This window comes from Meleagris gallopavo, chromosome 2 (assembly GCF_000146605.3).
Source record: "Meleagris gallopavo isolate NT-WF06-2002-E0010 breed Aviagen turkey brand Nicholas breeding stock chromosome 2, Turkey_5.1, whole genome shotgun sequence".
Lineage (NCBI taxonomy): Eukaryota > Metazoa > Chordata > Aves > Galliformes > Phasianidae > Meleagris > Meleagris gallopavo.
The window spans coordinates 39,811,636-39,819,309 of NC_015012.2; the positions used below are offsets into that span (position 1 = coordinate 39,811,636).

The following is a 7,674-nucleotide window of genomic DNA, read 5'->3' on the forward strand; positions in this document are numbered from 1 at the left end:
TCCTGTCCAGCATGGCTGGGGCTCTTGCCTTATGCAGGATTTATTACTTGCACTAAGTCCTCCGAACCTGCATGTGTATTTTGGGGCTCTTGGTGAACAGACTGAGGCATGCAGTGGGGAGCAATGGATTCTCACTCTACATCGTAGCACCCAGTTCCTTTGGAGGACAAAAAGGATGACCTAGGCACCGTGCAGAAGTCATACAGGTGTCTGTGGGCTCCACTCTGCCTGGCTCTGCATGTGAGGAGAAGGCCAGCTGGCTGCCCAAAAGCAGCAGGAACCCCCCTGTTGGCAGGATCTCCTGCCTCCTTGGTCTGAAAAGAGAGGAGAGCTGGTGTGGGGAGGCCGTTTAGCTGGGACAGCTGAGAATTCAGGGCCTGATCCAACGCCCATTAAAATTATTGGAAAGGCTCCAACAAGCTCCGGGACACGTGGCAGTGTGCCCCTCCTGACGCAGCACATCCCAGGGCTGCAGCATGCACTCACACAGTGCAAAGTACATGTCTGTCCCACCCCAAGGCTCATCCCTGGGATGGGAGCTGGAGAAGGTGTACTCAAGTTACGCCCTACCTGCAAACCTGCTTCTTGGTGGTGAGTGGTGGCATCCTGCAAGCTTTTTTGCAAGGTTGACAAGGACAGTATTTGTCAGGCACTCAGATTTGTAGAGGGGGATTTTTGAAGTGAGGCACACACAGCTTTCAAAATATACCAAATGGTGGGCTCAGAGTGCCTTAGGTTTAACTGCAAGGCGTGTTCATGCATCTCTTTAAATTGATATTTGTACTTTGTGCATTAGGGCTTAGGCGTCAGGAAACTTGGGTACTATTCCTGGCTCTGCTGCAGACACGATGCGTGACCTTGGGAGAGGAAGGATGGTCTGGTGGTCAGGGCGCTGCCCAGGGACCCAGGAGGGCCCCCTTCTATTTCCAGTGCTCCCTCCAGACTTCCTGTGCAACCTTGGACCAGGGTCACTTAATCTTTGCAGGGCCTTAGGAAAGTAGGGGCCTCCTGGCTGTGCGGACAAGGAGAAGTTCAGAGGATATTGTGGTGGGGGGGAATGTCAAAATACCATCTGAGGTGAGCAAAGCTATTTCCTACCTCTGTAAGTCCAATTGCTTGTCTGTGAGATGGAGAGCTATTTTTGTATAGTGCTTTGAGATGCTTGCATGGAATAAAGACCCCTATTACAATTGAAACATCCATCATTTGAGGGAGGAGACATGAGCCCCATACTGGCAGCACAGAGACGCCCTGTTGGGGATGCAGCTGCAGTGTTCTGAGTGCATAGGGTCTGCCACTGTGCTAAGACAGATGTCCCATGAGGCAGCATTCAGGTGGGAAGTAAAGCAGAGCTCAAAGGGTCATCACCCTCTGCTCATGGGGATCCTCTCTGTTCCCTTCCTCCATATGGAGCTCCTCTTCCGCTTGGCTGCTAAGGCCTGGCAGTCTCTGTTACCTGCCATGTGAGTCAGAGGAAAACAAACATGGCAGGAATGACTGCAGCAATGAAACAGCACAGATAACTGTGCTCAAGGGACCAGGAACTGTTTAATTTCCCAGCAGAGATGTACTCAGAGCATCACTGAGCACTGTGCTGAAGGATCCTTGCTCTGTGGCATGGAGGGGAAATGCGGTGCCTCAGCTGTGGGGTAGCTGTAGGGACAGTGCAGACTCATGTCAGCTGCTCAGGGTAGCACTGTTTGTGCAAAAGCCTGCTCTATGCGTGGGCTATATATGACTGTGATGATCTTCCTCCTGGTATAAAACTGCACCAGCAGAATGGCCTCTGTGGATGCAGCTATGTCGAAATAGAGGTCATGTGTATCAGGGCAAAGAAATTCCCTTCCCTTGTTTATTTATCTAAACTGCACTGGTAAAAGCAGCTTTACACCACTATATTCTCCAAAGCACAGTTATTCTGCTATAGAGCAGCAGGTCTAAATCTGCTTGGACAAGGCTGAAGTTGCACAGGCTGATGCAATGTGTTGGTTAGTCTGTGCATCTCTTTGGGGTGATTTCTCAGCACACTGAGGGCTGAGCAGGAGAAAGCGTTGGGAGGGGGCATCCCTTGTTCTCTTTCACAATACGAAACATGAACTTTGTGAGGGGAAAGAACTTTGTATGGGAAAGGATAGAGCAAGAGAAACTTCTGGCCTGCTCTTGGTGCCAGGAGACACTGTGGAGCCACTTTTCCACCCAGCTCCCAGCATCACTGGGGTGTCAGCATCAGAGAGGGTTTGTGAGCATTTTGAACCAGAATTTTCACCTCCTAGAGAAGGTTTTCAAGTTATTATTTTCTAAAAAGAACATTTTCAGTGGTAAAGTTGCTTTCCAGTGATGGCAAACTGGAATATCCACTTGAAAATCTGTTGGTTTCGCTTTCTTCATGAAGCAAGAAAGAAAATGACAAGCAAGCGCTTCTCAGCAGACAGAAAGTTCACCGAAAACTTCCTTTCTTTCTTTTCTTTTCAAAAATAGAATCAATCTGGGAATTCTACCTCATTAACAAATTGCATATGTTATTTTGATTTTGCTTTAGTACGTGAAATTTTTTAAAGCTATGTTCTGCCTCTTGCCCCATTTTCTGGCCCTGATAGACAGCACATTAGTGGCACAAGGAAGGCTGTGTCAAAGACAAGCAAATTGCAAGATTTGGCTGTATGTCAGAAAGTACTTTTAATGTAACCTACACCACGGCATTCTCAGGAATAACTGATTGCCTAAGACACAAAGCATTATGAGAAATAAGTTCCTAGAGTTCAAGGCTGGTGCTTTACCATTTATAACCTCTCCAGAAAGTTTTCAAGAGACATAGAGTCAAAACCTTAATCTGCATTTGAAATAAAAAACTACACAGAGGAGAATGAGGCCTTCAGTACTTGGATCTGAGCAACATATCCAAAATAATTTGCCTATTGCTAGTGTATTTTCCTTTTCAAGATACTGAGGGTTTTACCTTTATGAGGTTTTCCATATATGCAAACATGGGTGTTTACAAAGGCTACCTGTCTGAAAACTGTAAGCCCTTTGCTTCAGCCTGGTTTTACCTTGCTCTGAATCAAAGAGGCTGTGGAATTCTCCATTGCCCACAATGGTGATGGCCTGGCACAGCTGCCACTGCTGCAGTTGTGGGTTTCTTCGGAAAGACAGACACTCAGTGCTCCTGCTCAAAGCTGGACTGCTCAGAACACACACAGACACAAAAAGAAACGTGGAAGGACAACATATCACGCTTGTTGTAGCTTGTATCTTAATTTTCTTTCTTACTTTCCATATCAGTTTCAAGAAAGGAACCATGAAAAACGTGTAATGTTGTTTAAGTTCTTCTTATAATTTTCTTCAGGAAGTGTTATCTGGAATGGCAGTTGTGAGCACACAAACTCAGCAGACTTATCTGCCTTATCTAATTACCAGACTATAAAGTTCTGCTGACATTTCCTTTTGATAAATACAATACACTGCTTTCTTTATTTATCTATATTAAAGAAATAATGTTCTCCTAATTCCAGCCTCATGCATGCATTTAACTAGAACAACGTTGTAAAACCCAAGACTAACAGAAATGTTGCCACAACTTCAACAACCATAAATGAAAGCAGTGGCTTTCAGCTGAAAAATATTATCTAATGGTAGGAAACCACTGCAAATCTCAATGTTTAAACTACAAACAAGCATGGAACAGATTTGACTGATATTAATTAAGCAAAAAGAGAGAGGTGGAAAAAGGTAACAAACAGCACAGATATTACAAGTGTGCTTGCATTTCTTTCCTGCTACTGATGTGCTTAACTGTGTGTGCAGAAATATTTTAGTATTTATCAAAAGATTTTCAAGTCCAGATATAGCTGGCTGGATTTTCAAAGCTCTTCTTGTGCACAGGAGAGTTTTGTATGGTCACTGAAAATAGGGCTCCCCTGCCCCAAGCTTCAGCACCAGAAGCCTGCAGGTAATGGACATAATTGAATGGTGCCTCTGAAGAATGCTTGTTGTTCTCTGAGCTCCCTTGCTTTCCTTTCCTACACCAGAAGAGGTGTGGGAGCCTCCTGTGCTGGGAAGGGAAGGGGCAGGAGACAGCCAGAGGGGTGTTGTGAGGAACCTCCTTGCCCTCTCCACAGGGGACCCCAGCAGGTCTTGCTGCGAGCTGGAGGCTCAAAGACAAAATCAACACCAAAACATTCAACATCTGTAGCATGCAAATTCCAGCTTGTAAGCCTTTTAAATTTCCATTTGCCTCAGTAAGAATCAGGCATAGGGAAGTTGTGGTGGTTGAGAATCTTTTGGCACCTGTATACTTGCAAGGAAGTGGCCCTATTTGTCACAGACAGGGTCCATCAGAGAGTCAGAGGCAGAGCTAGGAGATGAAGGTGGAACTCTAGCATTGCCAGAATAAAAAAAGAGCTTGTAAATGACAAAGAAAAGCTGCATTACCATAGTGGGGTAATTCACAAATGCACCTTGTAGATCAAAGGTAGTCATCAAGTACTGAGGATGTTCCAAAGAGCATGGTGTGTTCAGATAGGAAAATACCCGTTTTTGTCAGAAATGCTAAAGGAAGTGTTAATGACAGGAATAAATAACAGGTGCTGGGAACAGCTGTTACTGATTAATGACTTGTCTTTATTTTTATTTTTATTTTTTATTTTTATTTTTATTTTTATTTTTATTTTTATTTTTATTTTTATTTTTATTTTTATTTTTATTTTTTATTTTAATAGGTTTTCTGTTTAGAAGAATCAGAAGTTTTCAGTAACATTTCATTGTCAGACATTTGAGGAATGTTTTTCCTTTCTTCATTAAAAGACTCCCCAATTATTTCTAAGGCAAACCAAATTCAAGAATCAAGCTAAATTAATATTTGAGTTTCAAGCCATCAATAGTTGAGCAAAATCCAAGCTATAATGGTTTTCAAGTGCATAAATAAGCTTTCTTTCTTTCTTTTCTTTCTCTCTCTCCATTTTGCTTTTTCACTTTCTGATTTTTTCTTCATTTTCTCTCCTTACCTATCCATCTCTCTCTTGCTGTTTATATGAGGTACCTGGAGGTGGTCTTTCCAATAACATGTATGTTTAGCCTTGAAGTGGTCTTTTTAAGTGTATGAGGAATTATGAGATTAAATGTTATAAGAAAGGCTGCCACTGCTGCCATTTTGCAATGATTAAGTAATTTAGAAGTCATTGAGAACAGCTCAGTGAAAACATCTGCTCTGTGCCTTGAGGCAATCAAGAGAAGCAAACAAAATAGTGTGATGGAAAATACACTAATAATTAAATCATTAATTTTTATATAACAATCTAATTTTCTAATGCATCTAAATCTACTTCAGAAAACATGGCAAGTACTATGATCTCCTGTTCTTCAGCACAAGAATTTAGGCAAAGAAGCATTCTTGGCTCTCTTGAAGAGAGAGATGCTGGTATTAACTCAGATGGAATTAGGAGTTCTTACAGAAATGCATACTTACTGTAGGTCATCCAAGAGTCCTTTTTAGTAGCCTATATTCCTAGCTTTTTGCATCATAAAATGGACAGAAAGCTGAAGCCAGTTCCCATTTCTACATTTCAAAACAAGAAGGGTCAAAAATATGAATGTATTTCAGAGGCTGACAGCGGAGGTGACTATGCATTTGGAAAGTTTTCTATACCATGAAAAACTGCTAGAGTTTACTTAACAAAGGGAACATCGTAACGCATGGAACAGTGAATAGAATTGTTGCTTGCTGGAAAGGGACAGAATTAGAGCATTTGAAGCTATAACAGATTTCATTGGAGGAGTTTTGTGTCTCTAAATTTTGATGCCATTTCAAGAGCTTAGCAGGCTTTAGAAAAGGGTCGTTGCTCTTATCAATAGTGAAGATCTTTATAGCTTCATTAGAAAGAACAAATAATAGCATGCAAATCCCAACATGCTGAAGCATAATATAACCATTAACTACTCGGGACACTCTATATGTTACATACCCTCCCAAGGCTAGAGGCTTTGCCTCTTTCTTCTAGAGTAACTATTTGAGATCACCGCAAAGGTAAGATGCAGCATTAACTAAAACGGTGGTTCATTTTGGTTTAGAGACAAAGCTGAAGTGAAGAGTTGAGATTTGCTTCTTCACTGTTTTCAGAAACTCAGAGTTATCTGATCTCAGTTTTCCCTTCATCTGAAGATAATGCTACCAATAACAGTATCATGCTATCACTTTCAGGCTGCAAGCTCCTTAATCTTTGATTGCTTGTAAACTGAAAACACACAGTTGTGATGGAGCCATAACTGTGGAAGGGTACAGCAGCAATCTGTTAGCTATGACAGTTTGAAAGAGAAAAGTAGATACAACTGTAAATAAGAGAAGGCTATAGTTAGGCCAAAGGCAATGATCCTCACTGATATGGGTGAAAGGGCCATTAGCTCACAGCCTAGGAGGAGAAATGAACCCCTCTTCTGTGCTGTGCACAGCCATACCCTTCATGTGCAGTTCCACATAGTGGAATAGGGTCACTCGCTGAATCCTGACTGCCACCTCCTGAGCCATGTGGCACCTGGGCTATGTGTGGAGCAGTCCCACTGCAATCCTAGCATTGCCTTCTGCCCTCAAGCTGCTTGTGAGATACAGAGACTGTATTTCAAGGTAACACAGACACACGGTTCTAGTCCGAAGCAATTCTAGATTATCCATGCACTCTTTTCATCATCCATACACTGTACTTCTCCTCTGTAACCACGTCTAGGATTTTTTTTCAGGTGACACGACTGAAAAGTGTTGCTATATTTGGATTTGCTAATTGTTATGAACAAGACACTGGTTCCAAGAAAACATCAGAAAACAGTTTCTGATAACATGAAGTGCCAAGTTAATGGATCTGCTTGGTTTTATATGCTAGCTGTGACCATCCTTGACTGATTTAAAGATGTTCAGGAAGTATTCCCTCTGCCCAAAGAAATCCATTCCACAGTTTTCAGCATTCCTCTCTGACAACCAGGATTTCAAATCCCTTTATCTGGAGACAAACAGAAAGTGTGTGCTTGTGGTGAATAATTTGAGCTGATATTCTTGCCAGCTGTTAAGGGACACATGCAAAAAAAAAAAAGAAAAAAAAAAAAGTCAGTGACATCTGGTCAACACTGATATTTCCTAACAGAACTATTTGTTTCGGCATGGGGAAAGGGTGGTGGGATAAAGAAAAATACCATCTTCGTGCACCCTATTGCCCCCTTTTGAAAAGTGAAAGTGATAACATTGACCATAGCAACTGGAACAAGAATTGCAACTTACATCATGGGGAAACAGTGACATTACATTAGCCCATATTACACAATGGTTGAGCAGTTGCTTTCACACACTAAGCTTTCAACTTTAACTTTTTTTCCCCCTTAAGCTACACAATGGATTTTTTTGCTGAGTTGGAAAATATCAGGAGACAGGCAGAAAGCCTTCCTTTTGTTCCTTCATCCTGCCGAGCACCTCATCATAAAGATTTTTTTCCCTTCTGCTCTGTTTTGCTTTCCTAACTTCCTTTCCCCTTTTCACCCTCCCCCACTTTTTTCTTTTTCTTTCTTCCTTCCTTTCTTTCTTCCTTCCTTTCTCTTTCCTTCTTTCTTTCTTTCTTTCTTTCTTTCTTTCTTTCTTTCTTTCTTTCTTCTTCTTCTTTCTTTCTTTCTTTCTTCTTCTTCTTCTTCTTCTTCTTCTTC

At 41.9% G+C, this 7,674-nt stretch overlaps 1 long non-coding RNA gene across 1 annotated transcript in view; it reads left to right on the forward strand.

Moving 5' to 3' along the window:
* Positions 1–487: 487 nt before the first annotated feature.
* Positions 488–7,674, forward strand: part of LOC109366025 — a 17,744-nt gene continuing 10,557 nt past the window's right edge. The window contains exon 1 of the long non-coding RNA XR_004158875.1: positions 488–591. This is a non-coding gene — a long non-coding RNA (uncharacterized LOC109366025). The remainder of the gene's footprint in view (positions 592–7,674) is intronic.